This window comes from Sipha flava, unplaced genomic scaffold, assembly GCF_003268045.1.
Source record: "Sipha flava isolate LNK unplaced genomic scaffold, YSA_version1 277_pilon_pilon, whole genome shotgun sequence".
NCBI lineage: Eukaryota > Metazoa > Arthropoda > Insecta > Hemiptera > Aphididae > Sipha > Sipha flava.
Genome location: NW_020272943.1, coordinates 1,346,613 through 1,366,468, shown reverse-complemented (window position 1 = coordinate 1,366,468; position 19,856 = coordinate 1,346,613). Strand labels below are relative to the sequence as shown.

General features: G+C 35.3%; 1 long non-coding RNA gene across 1 annotated transcript; it reads right to left on the bottom strand.

Moving 5' to 3' along the window:
* Window positions 1-736: 736 nt before the first annotated feature.
* On the bottom strand, window positions 737-19,710 carry LOC112685450. Its single transcript, XR_003148804.1, has 2 exons — window positions 19,542-19,710; window positions 737-1,356 (listed from the first exon to the last, which is right to left on the bottom strand). It is a non-coding gene; the product is annotated as an uncharacterized LOC112685450 (long non-coding RNA).
* Between the last annotated feature and the right edge of the window lie 146 nt (window positions 19,711-19,856).

The window sequence follows — 19,856 nt, the reverse complement described above, 5'->3', positions numbered from 1 at the left end:
TCTGAATGCCACTTTTTGTTAAAATATGGAATTAAAAATAGCTGTTTACATAAAAAAAAAAAAAATCATCAATATTTAAATTTTAATGCCTCTTAATTTACTTTAATAATAGATTTAGAAAACTTGATATTTTATCTTAAATTATATTTTTTCTATTATATTAATTTTCACATATATGTTGAGATCTGATTTCAAACATAAGTCTAGAACTACTTGTATCGCCGTGACGTCCGTCCATTCAATGGTTACCGGTTTATACTTAGTATTTTTATTTATATTCATACTAGACAATAGAAAAAGATAGGTTATGAAGTATAAATACTTTATTTACAAATTAAGATGTTTATTAATCCCGTTCAAGTTACCAAATGCTTTTGAAAATGTTTATGAAATAATAGTTGATCGTTTAAGATACGATAATAAACCGCGAATTTGGAACGCTCACAATTACTAGGACAGTATTACATTTTATTTTTAGAAAAAAATATTTTTTTATTTTTATATTTTTTTTAAAACCTATATATTATAAAAATACTACAATACAGTATTGATTTAAATTATAGAACTTTAAGGAATTATTTATGCGGAAGTTATCGGTGAATTATATATACGCGATGCTAAGCATACTTTGAGCCGATGGATAATATTGTTTTAGAGTAAAAATATATCCAAAGTATAAAACGTTTTCAGGATTTCAGTTTTTCGAATATTCTCAATTGGAATGAAAAACCAAACAAACTCGTACTTTATTTATATTTCTCATTTGGTTTTCAAATAAAAATATATTTCCTTACCGAACATTACACACTAATTTAATACTTCAACAGAACACTTCGGCTAGGTATTAGTTCACATTTGATTTGATTGTAGGCGCTTTGTTAAGAAACTAAATGAATAGCAACACCGTTGTTGAAAAAATAATTAAGTAAGAATGACTTTTAAAAACATATGTAAATTAATACTGTTTTGGTTTTCGTGTAATCCAAACCGCTTCATTTGGACACCGTTTTTAATCCTTGCGCGGGACGAAATTAAAAATACGAACCGACGGACACTTCACGTTACTCTTGGGTTAGCGTTGCTATTCAGCGGCATCTAGCGAGTCAATTTTACAGAGTTTCTGTGCTTAGTACGCATAGAATTCACTTTGTACCCCGTCGCAGCGCTGCACTACCCCTCGGTCGCTGCGGATCCGCTACCAGGGAGCGTTGGACGTACCGAATCTACAAGGGATGTAATTCCAGCGTTCCGGCATTTCCATAGCAACTCGGTCGCGACAGCCGAGGGCGACGAATGATTGTGTTTCGACCTGGAGGGTCGTCTTTTTTTTGGCGTATAAATAAATACACCGGACACCTGTAACAAGCGGAAATTTGGTGAAATTAGTGAGGGGGCTGAGCATTATTTGCTTATTACACCTATAGATACAACTGTATTTAATTATTTATTTCAACAAAGCAATTTACAAAGTTTAGTAATTTGACATACTCGACAATTTAACCAAAAAAACAATTAGGTGCCTTATCTTAAACATTTTTGGAGTAGGTATTCTAAACAGATATTATTAATTAATTAAATTAAACAACCAATGCGGGTATTATTACATATTATTAATATTACATTAATTACGATAGTTCCAAGTCATGACAATAAGTTTGTAAAATCTTACGAATTTGATATAATTTTTATCACAGAATATTTTTTTTTCGGTTATTAAAAATGCATTTTACAATTATAATAATTATTGTATTTTTAGTCACTTAAAATTTTTTAGGGCTAAGGGTGTTAAGACCTGTATTTTAAATTTCTGGGGGAGCTTAGTATCCTCACGCCTCCCCTCCCGATTTCCGTCTATGGGCGAAAGGGAAAATATTTATTCGTCGAACACGTCTCACGCATAGATCGGCATACGTTTGTAGAAATACGCGGCCGGATAATCTCTTACTGTTGTTCTAGGTTTTGCCGGAACGAGAGAAAAATTACCTTCCGGGAAAATTCGACCATTAACCCGACCCACAAAGATCAAGCGTTTCCGTTACGTTTGGATGATTCTAAAGTTATCCAAAGTTACAAACATCCCATTCAACAGGATTCGCGGACCCTTAGGTAGCCGGTTTCTTAACGAAATGGTTTAGAGTTTGCGCGAAGTAATTTATTAAAACGACCAGTGCCCTACACAAGTTTAAAGCAATGAATTATTTTATTATTTTAAGTAACGTTACGGTCGGGATCCATTATAATATAAACATTCAATGTAGTTTGTAATCACATGTAATAAATGCCACATCAGGTTTTGAGATGAATAATAAAAAATAAATAAAATGGTAAGTTTTTATAACGATATGTATTATGTATGCAATGTATTTGGATTTAAAAACATACACAACAAACATAGTTAAATATGTGTGTGTGTGTGTGTGTGTGTGTGTGTGTGTGTGTGTGTGTGTGTGTGCATGTGCGGGTTGCGAGCAAAATTCAAAATTAATAAGAAAATGTATGAAGAATTTAAAAAAAAAAGATTATTACACGAACATTTTGAAAGTCTTGTTGCTCTTTCATAATTCTTGTATATGATTACCTCCATAAATATTAAAATAAATTTTACTTGAATTAATAGCATACATCTAAAAACAAAAATAGAAGAAATATATAAAAATAGGTATAAATTGTTTAGACATATAAAACAATGATTTTATTAAATCGAATAATGAAATACCTAGATGATCTGACGTACACAACATTTATTTCACGAAATAATTCAAAAGATTTATATTCGATACGATATTTTTGACACAGGGTTGATTTAATATTTGTCAAGGAAATATAATAGAAAATTGAATTGTATATGAATCGATAATTTTACGTAATTACGTTATAGTTTTCGGTAGGTAGTGATGACGGAGTTTATGCATAAAGGTGTTGAGAATTTTAGGTGGTCACTCGTTTGGGACCCAATGATGTTCGGTGTAGATTAGTTTCGACTCTAGGGAACATTTCAATTAGATCCTCTCCTGACACGTTACGTGTTGCTTGCAAACTTATCGTTTTTATGTTTTATTTTTCCTATCACACTTTTCTGCAATCATTTACGAATGTTACGATTTTTATGTACGTGAGATAATAAATAGTTTACATGTTATTCTTATACGGACGAACATAAGAACCGTGAAGAAATGTTCTAGATCGGTATTTGGCAATTTTTTTGGACCCCTGGGTCGCATTCAAAAATTGAAAAGGGTTCACAGACCAAACAATACGTAAAGTTGATATGATATTCAACGAAATTTCTTAATTTTGAAATATAGTGCAGGCCGTATAGAAACATGTGGGTTGGATTCGGCTTATGGGTCATCGGTTGCCGTCAACTGTTTTAGATTATGATCAGAACATTGAACACAAACGGATATTAGAAGGAGAGAGAGCTCCCGGGGACTAAGGCTTCACGAATGCTTTCCCAGTCCCCAAAAAATATCTTAAATATGGTGTGAAGTCGCTCAACTCAACGGTTTACTTACTTGTCAATTTGAAATTGAACAATGCTAAAATATCTTAGAATATGATTTAATCTCTCAGTTCGTAAGTCAAAATCAGAATCAATACATTTTAATAGACATTTTCCAGATTGTATTCGTAGTCCAAGTATACATTGTAGTCATGGTAACACAACCTAGGAGCCGATCACTATCAGATTAAAGAAAAAAAAATTATAATAATGATAATCGATTTTTATTATTAAAATCACAAATTTTGATAATTGCCTTAACTGATAAAGCTTTTTATTTTATTTTTATAATAATCGTAATTCTCTATCGGTATGCCGAATATTTTTTGCAGCCCAAGTACTGTACATTCCGTATAGCGACTGTAAATAAGATAAAAAGTTCAAAAACACACATTTCTTTTATTACTGTATAACATACTAGTCGATGTCTAATAAAAAAAGCCGCGATCAATGGAGGTGTCGAGCAGTCATCATAACCGTATTACGGTACGATTGTGATACATTGTTGAATGTATTCTCATGTGTACATTTTACTTTGGTCCACATTTGGTCTGAAAGAAGAACAAATGGTTTTATGTAGATATGGCAGGCGCGTATATCTTTATCGAGTTTCGCGTAGATGATGTTTTAAATATTGTAGCCTAACACTCGGTATTCTGAAATGTTTGCAATACCTGTGTGGCGCATTGCATTACGCATAACTCGGGCCAGCAGATATCGATTATCTTAATCGATTAAGTATTAATGGAACGGGGTAGTATAAACTATACTAATCCGTATTGTTGAATACTTTATAATATTCATTATAAAGTTTAGCGTCACGTTCGGATCACTTGGATTCGTTTATTGTATTGGAGTGAAGTACGCAGTCGGTAATAATAATTACTCGTGTACAGCATATTGTTTAGATTATGTTGTACAAGCGATCCCGATCTACGGTAGTAAATTTCGCAACTCGGTGCAACATCTCAGTACCTCCAGGTAAACTTACCCGAACATGAGTAATGGACTTCTTTAATTTTGACATTTTAATCAAGTCACGTATTTGTCTTCGGTAAATCACTAATCAAATTTAAACCACCCGTTCTTACTGCACGTACCCTATCTCGGTGTATATATATATATATATATATATATTTATAGACTAATAAGGTGGGATTTTCGTTCTTAAGTCTCTTCTGGCGTAAGATGAAGTTTTAGAGGCGGCTGATATTCCTCTTGGACTTATGAATTACCTATCCAACGTCCGCCGTCCGCTCACGCAGTCGGAAATTCGACAACGCTAACACTAAAATTAATAATAACAATTAAAATTGGCCTCGGGCTATTTAGAATATTAATTGCCAACATTAATTGAGTTACTCAATGGCATACCGGTGGGGTTTTGTCGAATGTTCGGACAACGATTTCATCGGATGAGGTACATAGGTATATGTATACAGACTATATATATATATATATATATTGTCTATGGAATCTTATGTTATTTTAATCCACGTCGTAACATAAAGTAGCGAAATCCTCTCCACAAAACCGACATTAATAATAAATGTTAAATTTATTCATTTATGCAAGTATGTATCTTAATTTATTTATAGCAGGGGAACCGAGACTGGGAGTAACGAGAGGTATCTTAAAAATGTATTAACAACTTGGATGTTCGTAAACGGATACAATTTAATAGATTTCGCACAATTATTTGTAAATATATAATTTAAAATACATAGAACTGAAAACGAATTGACCACAGTTATATAATTATGTGTCGTCCGTTGAAATACTTTAAAACATTAGATGATTTTTAGTTTTATAATGCAACGGGCTTAGTAAATATTTTTCCGTATTAATTAAAAACCAAACGAATACGATTGAAGAAAAAAAACATTCGATAGTCGAAATTTTAAGACTGGTGACTTAGAAGCGTAAGAAATATTTAAAAATAAAAATGTATACATACACACAAACAAACGTTCCAACCAGTTGCCGTATCAATCAAAATATAATAGAATTCATTGTCGAAATCGATTTATCCAGCTTTTTTCTTTTTGAAAGTAAATTGCCTATACACTCGCCACCCGGAAATGCCTTTAAGCAGTGCTTGAGATGGCGAATACTTACCAAATATGTTTATAATTATTGAATTCGTTATTGGAAGATACAATAAGATCTGTAAACTGTTAGCTGGCAGCCAGTATCAAATATTCCATTATTCTAAATTTTCCGCACGTTCGTTAACTATGTTCGTTAACCGGTCGTTGTTTCGGACGCGTTTAGAGGTGAAATAATCATTATCGCATAATAATATAATATCCAACGATAATTAATGTATGATCAAATCCGGCGATTGTTTCGATACGCATAGAGAGAATAGATGATATACATTCATTGGAAGTGCGACGAAATTATTAAAGTAGATATTCACAGCGAAAAGTCTACTCTAGCGTACAGCGATGCGCAACAATAATACGGTATTCATCATTAAGCACAACCGTAAACGAGTAGTTCCGATCGGACAAATGAAATATTCGTCTAATAACTGTTAAATAGGACGAATACATTATTACTATTGTGATACTGTCATTGCGACACAACACACGGCGCGTATTATATATAATTCAACACAGTGACGTAGAATTAATAGGGTAAAAGTAATTTCGCGACAGGTAGAGGACATATTGGAGCTATTAACGTGCACTCGTGCGGAAGCGGTGCACAGCTCGAAAACGATAATTCAATAAAAAAAAAAAAATAAAAAAAACCAATAGGAATTATTATAACGATATTATAGATGCAGGGCCGTAGCAATGGAGGGGGCTAGAGGAGCCTACGCCCTGGGCACAATTCCTGGGAGGGTGCAAAAATGAGAAAATTTAAATTTAATTGTTACTTATAACTTATAATATTATGTATTTATATATTTTCTTAATTTACGATTTAATTAATTAATTAATTAATTAATTTAATTTTAATTTATTTATTCGTATAAATATTATTATGTTATATCTCGTATGAATTTAATTATTATGTATATTTATATTTTAATAAGTTATCGATTTAAATAAAATTAACAAGCGCTTACACAATTATAAGGAAAAATTATAATTTATATTGTGTTAATAAAAAATATTCAGTTTTTTGTAAGTTTTTTTTATAAATTGAAATACTTAAGGCCGCATTCTGAAGTTTCGCCCCGAGCGCAGTATTTGGTTGCTATGGCCTTGTATGAATATCGAATGAGCGTTACGTAGGCGTACGCGGACGATACGTAACGGAATGTCGGAATTGTTTTGGTAAACAATCACGGGAGATTCGAAATGTCGAACGAACCATATTGTGCAGGCGCGAGGAACCCGTGGAAAACGGCTAGAAAACTTTTTCCCCCGACCCTTCGGGGTTTTAACCGATTGTCGCCATTAGATAGTTGCGTAAGCAAACGTTAAGTGACGGTCACACCTATGCGTGGAAAGGAAAGTTGTAACGGATTTATGATTGGAAACAATTTCTTGTTTATGATACACGGTGCCCAGAGATAAGCAAATTGGCTGTTCGAGCGAGCGTACACGGAATCGTCGCCGTCCGTTTAGGTTTGATAATATTCAAACAGTTTACTTTTACTTGGCGCGCACCGCGAACAAGTGAACTCGCTAGAAAACCACCCCCGGCTGGTGGGTGTACGCAATGCGCCCAAACATCATTTCGGTTGTTCAACCATCCCTTTAGCCCTGGCGCGCAATGTAAATATTGTACGTTAGGCCGACGTCGCCGAGGCGAGCGCACCGTATGTGTGTACACGTAAGCTAGTATAATGCACGCACATTATGCGGGAGGTGTGCGCCATGTGGTCGCGTCTGTACACGAACGTTTATATCCTGTGTATAGTTCGACCGAACATCGCGATGATAAGGGAAACAGTGTCCAAAGTTTCGGTCTGTAACGGACCGCTGTTTTTCTCGCTGCTTTGGTCAGAGTAACTGCACGACGATTTCTCTGTTGTCTATTCGCGCAGCGCAACGAGACCGAATGAAATACCGACTTTGTCGCGGGCACATCAAAACGATGTCCGGTGCTCAGTGCCGGCCCGACGGTTTTCGGAGTCCGATGATGGGCGGGTTTAGGAGGTGGCTAAGGGGGAATTACCCTTCCCCTCATTGGGATTAACTATTTTACAAAACCAAGTATTATGATATATTAATAATTATAAAATATCGTCAATCATGAATGAATATGGTACCCATTATAAATATATTTTTTTTTAATAAATAATTCATTTTTATTGTTAGTTATATGTGCATACCTATAGTTTTAAAATGGTTTCAGATAAAAACTAATACCAATAATGAAGTATTTAAAATTTGTCCTTAATGTGAAAAAAAATACTTTCTTATGAGGGACTGGAAAACATATTCTGTAATTTAAAATTTTATATAGATTTAAAAAACAACTTCTTGAACCTTCATTAGCCCTCCCTTGGTGAGTGATAAAACCCGCCCCTGTGCTCAGTGCAGAATTTTGTGGGGTCCCATATACATATATTAATTTATTAATTGTTTATAGAAGTCTATGTTTGTTCGTGTTATTATATAACTAAATATACACTACAACTATATTTCGAACCGTTGTCGACGATAATCAATTTTACAAGTTCATGCACCTATAATACTTCAAATCTATGCATAATTGGTACCGTCTTGATTTTCGTCGGTAACAACTCGTTTCCTGAGAAAACCACACGACCACATAGGGGTTGCGATTTGCGTACTGGGACTGCTTTATTTTTATTTATAAATAAAGTGATATTCATAGTAAATAATTTGTGGGGCCCGTTACAAACGCAGGGCCCGGTGCGATCGCATTACTTGTCTTCCTTTAAGGCTGCTGCGTGGATGCTTGCTGTGGTCGTCGCCGTCGTATACGATTTCTCGATCGGCGTCGTGGGGGGGCAACAAATATTGGCAATCCCGTTCTAGTAAGGGTGGTAACCCATTCGGCTCCCGTATTACAAAAAAGGTCAATTTCCAAACGATTCCCGTCAAAAAAAGGTTTAACGAACAGGTAAATTCATAAATGGCTCCAGTTTTTTACTACACAAATTCCCCCCCCTCACTTTATACAGACTTAGGGCTGTCTCAAAAGAGGTGTGGTTAAAAATGTCTTGGTGTACACTAAGTAAATTATTAAAATTATATAAAAAAAAGGTTATAGTATAATATTAAATTTTAAATTTTTAACGTTAAAAAAATATAAAAAATGTAAAAAATGGTTGTATAAAAAAAAATATATATAAAAAAAATCATATACCGGGTAAATTTGTTAGGCACAATTATATATATTTTCTGTATCCTGTTTTATAAATATTTAAATTTAAAAATACGATACACAGGAACTGTATGTTCTATATAACAACAACATAACGAGGAGCGTAATAATATCCCGCAGTTATTATGTAGTCTGTTTTGGAAGACAGGAGAGCATATGCCCAATAATTTTTGTAGATTATACAATTATATAATTATACCTATTTGTATATATATTCTTTCGATGGGAGTCGTTTGGGAATTTACCTGTTCGTAAAACCTTTTCTGATGGAAGCCGTTTGGAATTAAGTAAATAATAGACGGGAGCCGTTTGGGATCCGACGCTTGTAAGTTATGACGGTCGGGTGCTGCACAGGGAATATTTGACCCAACATAGTGTTGTGGGTAGTGCTCTTTTGAATTTCCCATCTGTACGCGAGGCATATCTATACGGTCTAATCTATGTATATTTTTCGTGCATGGCAAATGATTATAGGATCTTTACTCGACCGCAGTGTGAGGCGGTCTCGTCGTTTTGTACGTGCGCCCACGATTGAATTTTTTGGTTTCACCGCCACTGGCAAAAACCGTGGAACGCGGAGTCTGTGTACGCGCAGGTTTTGATTCTGACGTATCGGTGGCAACGTGTGTTAAAGATTGATCCGGACAAAATCGAGTACACGACGACGACAATGAATCGTCACCAACATCGGAAGTAGTTTATCGTCGCGCGAGGAAGAGACTGTAGCCATGGACGCAACTAGAATTTAAATATTGGGGAGGGGAGCTGAAATTGCTGAAAATAAAATTAAATGGTATTTAACTGTAATTACTATAGATTATATAGATTATATTATATCTGAAAAAAAAACAGGAGTGCTAAATTTTAACTCAGGGATGCTAAAAACCCTATTGCGTCCCCTAGTTTCGCCTATGGCTGTAATAACCCTGCACTAACGTTCGATATGAATGCCATGGGTGGCAAGTTCAGTTACAATATCATTGCAGGTTATCTCTCACGGGCGAGTATTACTCGGCACCGTGTACGCGGCCACGTGAATAAAAATGCTATTTAAGTCGGCAAATTGACTTTTCTTATTTTCAAAATATCAGAACGCACGCGTCGGTCATCTGCGTCGAAAGAAATGCTTGCCCCGATAACGTTTCAGATGACCACGTGACAATTCCTTTGCCCGTAAGAATTAACGGAATAGAGGACCTACCCTCGAAACCCATTTCTTACGCCCAAGCCCGGACACCTACTGTGTAGTGCGTACGCGTACGTAACAAATCCTCTTAAATAATAATATCGCTAAATCGCCGTTTGTCGGGTTTGGCCGTTTCAATGAAAAGCGCCAGGCGGTTCAGGCCACCTTGCTGAGACCTCTGCGTCGAGTCGCATAAATCACACTGCTCCGAAATACTACGTGTTACCGTTACCACGGTATTTGAAACGACGACGCCCGGTTGCCCGTGCACGAGAAGAACGGGTGGGCCGTCGGGTGAGAGCGATTCGCTTCGGGGGAGGTGTCGGCTTCAGTGCGCGTGCGCCTGCGGTATAGCGTCGGAGAGGAAAAGGAGACGACGACAAAACGATGACGATGGCGTGTGCGACGTACAAAACGCGAGCATACTAACAAGTCTTTCGTGGCAGGATGGGTGGGCAGGTGGGCTGAGAGATAAAAGACGCAAGGGGACTACCCTTCCGTTAACGCTTCGTGCAACACACGTCCGCCTCCCCCGCGGTTACCGTCTCGGAAGCAGAGGGGTAGTAGAAGGAATTCGCTTGCGAAGTAAGACGTTATATTATTATAATGTACGCGCGCACACATACACACACACACACATACGCATGCGTATATATATATATATATATATGTATATATGTTTGCGTAGCAGCATCGTAGTAACAACTATTACTATATGCATGTACAATAGAGCCGGGTGAATTTTCGTGCGTGTGTACGTGCGTGAGAGGGGGTAGGGGAATGGTTTCTGGGAGGCATAAGTAATGAGGTAGCAAAAACATGGCGGAAAAGCTAAACCACCACTACCTCCACCGCCGTACCCCTTTCCTCCTTTACTTTTACCCGGCGCATTATCTCAGACCAAGGCGCGCGTGCTCCTCCGCGCTCCGTGTACGAACAACTTTTGCACGGCCATAAATAAACCCCAAGGATTATATTATTATAACGGCGAACGAAGCGCCTCCACCACCAGCCGCGGGTCCCTTTATCTTTACTTGGGAGAAAAGTTTTTAATGTTTCCCCCGTGGTCCAGCCATCGCGTAGGGATTGCTGTGTGTGTGTGTGTGTATGTGTGTGTGTGTGTGTGTGTGTGTGTGTGTGTGTGTGTGTGTGTATGAATGGAGGGGTGTAGGGGTGTAGAGTCCGATTGCTGTGTGCGCACCGTCACCGCTGTATATATTGTATACGTGTCGTGGGACGAGCACAAGAATGCGGCGAATAAATTTAATTAATCCTGACCGGTGGACGAATAACGGGGTGGTGGAAAAATCGGGTGGGAGTGAGTATTGGAAAAACATAGCAACCCCAAGAATGTATGGTTATTCCTAAAATGTGGTTTTCCTTTTCCAGCATTACGTTGCTAACAATCGAACGTGGAAAAAAGTTTTATATTTTTATTATTATGTTTACACGTCGTAGTTGTTATATTTGGCATTTTATCGGTTGTAGCAGCAAACGTTATGTTGCCGCCGCAACCAAATTAATTAAAATAACTTTGTATCAAAGTCGCGATGTCGCCGTCACGGCTATCGCGATAAGACCCGGTCGGTAGCACCGATACGCAACGTGCTATCAGTATATTCGATTAATTATCCAAATCATTGTGTTTTGTTTTTGAGTCGGTTTATCACGGTGTGTATGTGTACGTCGACGGCACCGGTGTCACGCATCCCGTCGTCCGAATATTCGTAATATTTACATTTTTTTATTTATTATTATTATTGTTATTGTTATTCAATTGTTGTTTCTTCTTGTTTTTTATATACACATATTCATTCATCGTCGATCACGTTGTCAGTCTGGCATAATACGGGTCCATATAGCAGCCGCACATCCTACGTTATTACTACCAGGATATACGGTCCCATCCCTAGCCAATCATTATTATTATCATTATAATATATTAACAATAAAGTATTGTCAATCATACTTTTTTCATTTTTCTTTATATTATCCATTCACTCCCATCGATAATGGCGTAGCAGGAAACCGCAAAGGTATTTATTATACGAGTTCGGATCTGCTGCTCAAACACGTTATAATGTAATGTTTTGGATTAAACGCGACGCTCCGGTCGAAAAAAACAACAATGGAACATTAGTTTTTGGGTGTAAAAGAAATGAACAAATAAAAATTCTAAAACATTGATAAATGCGGTAACACGTTGCATACTTATGAAAATACTAAAATTGGAATAATCTTCTGATGATCTTGTGTCTGAGCTTATGCACATGTAGGTTCTTTATCTTATTTAAAAGCATTTAAACTACAAATCTACTATTTTTTCGATTTGCGGTAGATTAAATTAAGGCATTCGTATTATATATTTTCGATTACATTTTTTGGACACAATATTATGAAATGCTTACATAAGTATACATTATTTGATAATTTAAAAAATCGTTGAATTTATTATATTTTTTTTTTTTTTTTTTTTTGTACTCCCATAGTTGAAGTAAAGTATTCTTTGAAAACTATGCACATGTCACCGTAATAAATTGTATCATGTTGCGTCATAGAAAATATCTCGAAAATTTAAAAATGAGTTATCGGGAGATGAAATATTTTAGTTGATACGTAGAATATAATATTAAATATCAGCGTAAGCGTTGGTAAAAAATGCACTTTGTATAACAATAGTTTTGTCATGTGAAGTGATTCGATTTCAAATAATTCGTATTAATTGCGTTGTTTTCGAAAATTAGTAACCAATCTAAATTCCACAATAATGATGAAAACTGTACCATGTTACTTTGAAGTATATTTCGATAATAATAGAACCTTAAATATACACTATGTAACAGAACAATTTACAAAATATTGTATTCAAATAATAATTTATCAAAAATCCAATCGAAACTAACACAAGAGCAATGAAATCTACGAAAAAAAAAAAACCAACGTGGAATCCTAATACATGTGGTCTAAATAAATAAAACATTAAGTAGATATCTTATACTAATTGATATTTCTATCAAACGTCGTGGGTCACACACTGATGAAAATTACATATAGTAGTACGTACTAAAAAAAAAAAAATCGATGGATTTCTTTATAATATTACCTCCAATGGAACCAATTAATATTAATACATAAATTAATAACTAAAATCACTCTTGTGCTAGCACTAAATGAAAGAATCAGTAGATATAAGAGGAGGAGAAAAAATTGCAATAAAGCAATGGTAAATAAGAATTATGGATTTTATATTAATGAAATAAATAAAAAACATAATGAAAATGTACACAAATAAATTATACAGTGTTTTTAAATTATATAAAATGCACAAAGTTGCGTTGCTACGATTGTTACCCATTAGGGAGATAATTGTAATAATCAAACGTTATAAAATCGGGATTAAAAATGAACAAAATATGCGTGTTACAAGTAATACTCGCAACGTAAAACCGTTCTAAATTTAAATAATGCACATTGCCGCACGGCGTAATGTTTTAACGAAAACCGAATGAAAACATTGTTGGGCACATGCGTTTCGCGCACGCAGCTCACGTGCACTATAAATGTCGAGACTAAATGAAAATCATCTCATGGCATTCGTCAATCCAACACACGAATGTCTAATTAACAAATCCGAACAGGAACTTTGCATAACTTACAAGGAACAGCAATCGTTAAGCGTTGGATTCTGCTGCCAACCGCATAACATACAACAGTGACGATCAAACATCTTCATCATTAGACGAGATGTATTTGTCGTTAATTAATAAGGAACTGGAAGTTTCGGAGTTTCTAGCGGTAATGTATGAAATACGACGGTTTCCGGCGATGCGTCTGACGCAACTGTGTAATTTCTACGAGCGGGAATATTATTATAGACGAGCAGGCAAACAATACGGGATTATAAATAATTAATTTTTTCGTTTGTTAACCGTTTAAAGATTTTACGTTTCCCGTTCGTTGAAACGCTCTGCGCGCCACGCGTGTTATCCGAACAGTTTTTGTGCCTCCACTCGACGTACACGTTTTTGGAGTTTTCAATAGGTTCATAGTAAACAGAATTGTAGTTCAACGTGTTCGACTAACGAGACGGATGTAACAATTCAGTGAGTGCGATTGATTTTGGAACGTTACAGTTTTGTTGGCGAGAGCGCATGGTCGAGAAACCGCGTCATGACGCGCTTATTGGCGCTGTATTATTGTTATTTTTCGAGTATTTTTTGTGCGTCCCACATAACGATTTTGTTGTTTATTGCGGTCGAATGATCCAAAAGAATATTCGAATGTTAAACCTTTTATTGTTGTATGTTTTCGAATCATTTATTCTGACCTTTTCGTTTATTGAACCTATGGTTAAATATTTTTTAAGCATCGTGTTAAATACTCAGATAAAAGTTTATAATGTTATGAATACATTTTACTCTTAAGTATTGATAAAGCAAAAAATTTAATGCATTTTTGCACACCAACATAGATCAATGAATTATATAATTATAGTAATAATATATGTGTATATTATATATATTATATAATTATTATTGATTAAAATCGTTGGGCTCAATGAAAAAATTAGGCAAGTCCAGTCAGTTTTTTTTTTAGAAAATTCTTTATTGAGTATTCAATCGAACAGAAAAATTCTTTACAAATATTTTCAACAACGTGACAAACCAATTCAATATCAATAAAATTAACAATGATATGTGTTGTATCATAATTTCTGTACAAAATCCAGACAAGTCCGGACTTACCTCATTTTTGCAGCGATTATGTAAATATTTGTTGTGATAATTACATAGGTATTATATTTTAGTACAAACTATGTATATATATACAGTGTGATTACGATAAGTGGAAACACTCAATAACTTTGTGCAGGCTTCATATATTTCAATTCTGCTTTTTTGGCTTACTAATAAACATACTTACACACATTTTCAGATAATTAGACTATTTTTGTCACAATTTTGCGCATGCGCATAAAAACTTTTTTTTTAATGACATGTCTTATATTTGACCTCAAATTATTTTTTTCTGTATATTTTAATGAATTTAAGTGGTTGAATTCCTTTTCTAAGTTAAAAATTGACCGAGTTATAGCAACTTGATTTTATGTTATTTGCATGGGTATAACAGATTATAAAATACATAATTAATAAAAATAAATATGTAATAATAAAAATAACTATCTAATCCAATTTATGAAATACCTGTTTACCTATTTTGTTTATCTTTATCAAAATTATCTTAGTAATTGTATTGTTTTTTTTTTTGTGAACCATATAAATAAATTATACAAAATAACTATATATTATACAACTATTTACTTTTATTTTATATTCTATTATTTTCATAATTTTAAAAATTTATTATAAATCAACTTAGGTACGAAGTAATATATATATATTATCCATAAGTCGTGCGAATCAAACTTTGTATTTATCAATATTAGATTAAACGCGAAAAGGTGAAAAGTTTTATCCGCTGTCGTTATAAAATATAATTGTTATCGATGCGGAATAATCTGAAAATATATAGCGATTTTAATTTTACACATCGTAAATGTAAAACAACATAACTATTTTCGTAATTTCATCATCAGTATATTGCCCCCTGAGCCAACTCTACATTTTCTTCGGTTGGGAACAACTGACCTAAATGAAGTGCTGAATTCTAAAAAAGTTAAAAGGTGCATGCAAAATTTGAGTTTAGCAACCTTTAAAACAAGGGAACAATGTTAATAGTTATGGAATGCAACAAACGGTCAAGTAAAAGTATATTGAAATTAAATTACGTTTCAGCACATCGTGACGAGACGGATGTGTGGAAACATACATAAATACAAAACTAATACGTACAATCAGTTAATAGTTAATATTATAACAATAGTTATTATTATTATAACATCGATCTCTAAGATGATAAAAATCCAAGTTTATAGTACCTATCGTAGTACTTGGACGTAGTTCGTGAATCAGAATTCGATGGTATACAAGCAATAAACACAAAAAAAGAATTGAGCATATGTTCGAAAAAAAAAATCACATCGTTCGGTACGACGTCTCGTTTGGCGTCAAAACGAGTACCATCGGAGTGTATCGAAAGGTCGTACATATGAAATGGGGTGTCGTACACGTTACACGTTCCCATGAGTTCGATGGACCGGTTACATGTGTTGCCGATCGAACCGGTCAGTTCGGCCGATCGTCTCTTCGTGGGAAACGATATCGAAAAGATACATGATAATCATAATAATAATACGATCGCGGTCCGGTTTTTTACGAACGTAACGGCCCCGTACGGGGGTCGCGTCTACGCGTAAAGGTCATGTAATAAAATGGGTTCGGATCGCGCGAAAACGATACCGGTTAAGGACACTACTCTATTGCTTATTCATAATTGCACACAACGGTGCGCACGGTTGTAGTTTTAACGCGGTATAGTTTTTTACTTTGCCAAGCCGATGGTTAAACAGACCAAGGTCGTTATCGTACCCAGAGACGTATTTAGAATTTCGACGCCCAGGGTACGGTTTTATTGTCACCCCTACACGTGTTTTATATAATTTTCAAGAAAGGTAATGTTTATAATCTGTGAATTCAACTTTTGATAATATTATCATGAAAATAAAAATCACTATGTGGTCACTTTGCAAAATCTTAAAATATTAAAATTTTTCCATTGACGAATGAAAATAGATTATATTTATTGATTATGGTTGTAAAAAAATGCTGCCACCCTTTAATTCAAAAAAAATATGCCACCCGGGCCAATGGTACCCCCTCGCCACCCATTAAATACGATCCTGATTGTACTTACGGACGTCAACGCTGTACGGAATCGGAAATGTTTTTTTTTGAATACCGTTAAATATTATTTTCCTTGTGTTTGCAGCTTCATACTTATCGGCACCGAAGACCGAGCGAGGTGATCGTTTCTCGACGAGAGTTTTTACCAAGAGGATTACAAAATAACACCACCGATGTGAATTCCAATTTATATGTTAATTGGAATGTGAATTTATTTATAGACGCAATGACGCGTCGTGTCAACGGCAAACCCTAACTGCGAAACCTAATAAGACCCCGTGTATTGTGATGAAGATTGGTATTGACGCTGTGCACGCCGATGATAATTTTTTTTTTTTTATTAACTTTGTACATAACTGTCGAACAATATGAATCATCTTGTGATTCAGCACAGATTAGAACCATATTTTATTACACTCAAATAATTAATTATAATTTTTGCATGGTTTACTATGAGTTTAATTATAAAACTAATGAGTTACCTGTGCAATTAAAAACAAAATCAATTTTCTTGTCAACTTATTTTATAATATCCGATGGTGTTAAATACAAGTTTTACGTCCCCGTGGAGGTTTTTAGATTAAATTATCTTAAAGTATAGCATATTTTAGTTTCTTGTCATAATGAACCAATTTAAAAAGTATTTATTTATTAAAAATGAAAACGTAAAACATGAATTTATTATATATTCTATTTTATTACATTATGTTTCTGATCTTCATAAAACTTCCACTAAGATTTTTTGAAAAAAATTGTTTGTAACCGTTTAACTTATAGTTTAAGTTATTTTTTTTTTTTTGCAAAAACATAAATTAAAATTGTATTCCTCAACACTGGTAAATTTATTGACTTTACGTTAAATGTTGTCAAGCGTCTCTAAATAATGAATAAATTACTTTTAAAAAAAAATCTCTTTTATATAATGAATACGATTAAATTATTCATAAGTCAATCGATGAGCATTATCGTGGTCAACGTGAATAAAGGACCGACCGGTGTTTTAGTTGCTGAAAGCAACATAAAATTATCCTTAACATGGTTTTTAACGTAAACATACATTCATGTATTATAATACGACCGTACAAAGAATCCAAACGTCATTTTGCTCCTTTAAACGAGCTAAAATCGTGACCAGTGCATTGTTTGTTCTCACTTACGATTGTTTATGCTATTGTTTTTTTAGTTCGAACAAGAATAACAAACATTAAAAACCACCCTCACGCGTGTGGCCGTTTGTTTTCACAAATAAGACCGTTATAACGCTGTTATCACATATATACGTAAATAAAAATGATTAACTTTACAGCGTAGAAAAATGACTGTTACCGAATTATGTTTGCTTTGGTGTTTCGTTCGAATACCCACGGAAAATTTGAGTAAACGCATACCTCGGCAGCGAATAACAAAAAAAAAAAATCATAGACTTGGTAAACCGGTGTTTTAAGCATACGAATACGTTTTACCCGGTACAAAATGGTTCAGTGTACATTCGTAGTGTTGTTTATTTTTTTAAGAAGACGAAAAATAAGAAGAGAACATTACCTATGGTGTGTCGTTTTTATTTTTCATTAAATAAAATGGATTCAAAGATATTTATATGTTAACACTCGTAAGATTTTCGTTTGGCTGTAAAATATTATCGAAAGAAGTTATCGAGAAAAAAAAACGCTCGATTATCCCCCTTTAAATGGAGTCTGTTCAACGAACAGAGCGTTTTTGTGCCATGCGAAAATCCCATTATACTGGCTAAAAAATCGTCGAACAATCAACTCGTCTATAGACCCCTGGACGCGACCTGTACGGTCGGCGATGGCTTTATGTGAGGCCCGGGGCACGGATAACGAAACGTGTTGCGTAAAAAGCTCGTTTTGGTCGTATTATTGTTGCGAAAATAACAAAGAAATTGTTTGACGGTATTCGGAGACACCAGTGCCGGTTAACAGGCCCTAGAGGTGGGCAAATGGTGCTGTAGAACCGAGCCCCGCGCTCGTAACGGGCCCCACAAATTATTTATTACGAATATCACTTTATCTATAGATAAAACTAATCTAGTCCCAGTACGCAAATCGCAACCCCTGTGTAGTCGTATGGTTTTTATAGGAAACGGGTTGTTATCGTCGAAAATCAAGACGGTACCAATTACGCATAGCTTTGAAGTATTGTACGCTTGTAAAATTGTTTATCGTCAACGACGGTTCGAAATATAGTTATAGTCAGTGGCGGATTAGGGGGCAGGCAAAAAGGCTTATAGCCTAGGGCGGTTTTTTTTTGTTGTAAAATTAAGGGTTATTATTGACTAATTAGGTATATTTATTTTAATATATTTTTTTTATATTTATCATATAAACATGAATAAAAATAATTTTAAAAAGTTATAATAATATATTAATATGTTCATTGTATGATGCGTACCTATAGGTTATAGTAAGAATATTACAATTATTATTACATTTTGACTAACTGGGAGAAATCCTCCGTACCCGTAGCGAATGAACCGAAATCCGACAACGGTCTCGAACGTGCCGCGGTCGAAGGCACTCGTTTCGACCGACAGCACATGATGTCGCCGCGCTGAAAGGGATGTGGGGGATGCGCCGCTGACCACGACAATGGGGTAGACACGCAGAAAACCTAGACCTGGTGCACGTGAAACTTGTAAGCGAGTGCATTTGCCGGAACGCACGGTACGTTTGCCGGTCGGTGATCCCGTGTTCTACGCGTGAACGTTACCTACCTATCGGCCTCACAGTCGTTTCCGTTCTTCCGCTCTTGGGCGCTCCTCGGCTCGTCCATGAGGCAACTGTGCAAACGCGCGTTCCAGATGAATATCGTTTTTCACGCGCGCGGTCGTCGGACACCCGAGCCGTAGACGCGCACTGCTAGACCCGATATCCGTGACTGCGAAAAATCCCATTGTCACCTCGCACACACGCGCCGGCGAGCAACACTTTTTTTCCAACACCTCCCCCAACCCCCGACCACCGCCACTTGTCGCGGTCCTTTCCTCCTCGTACGTTTTTCTCGGCTGAGCTCGGACCGACGGGGAGGG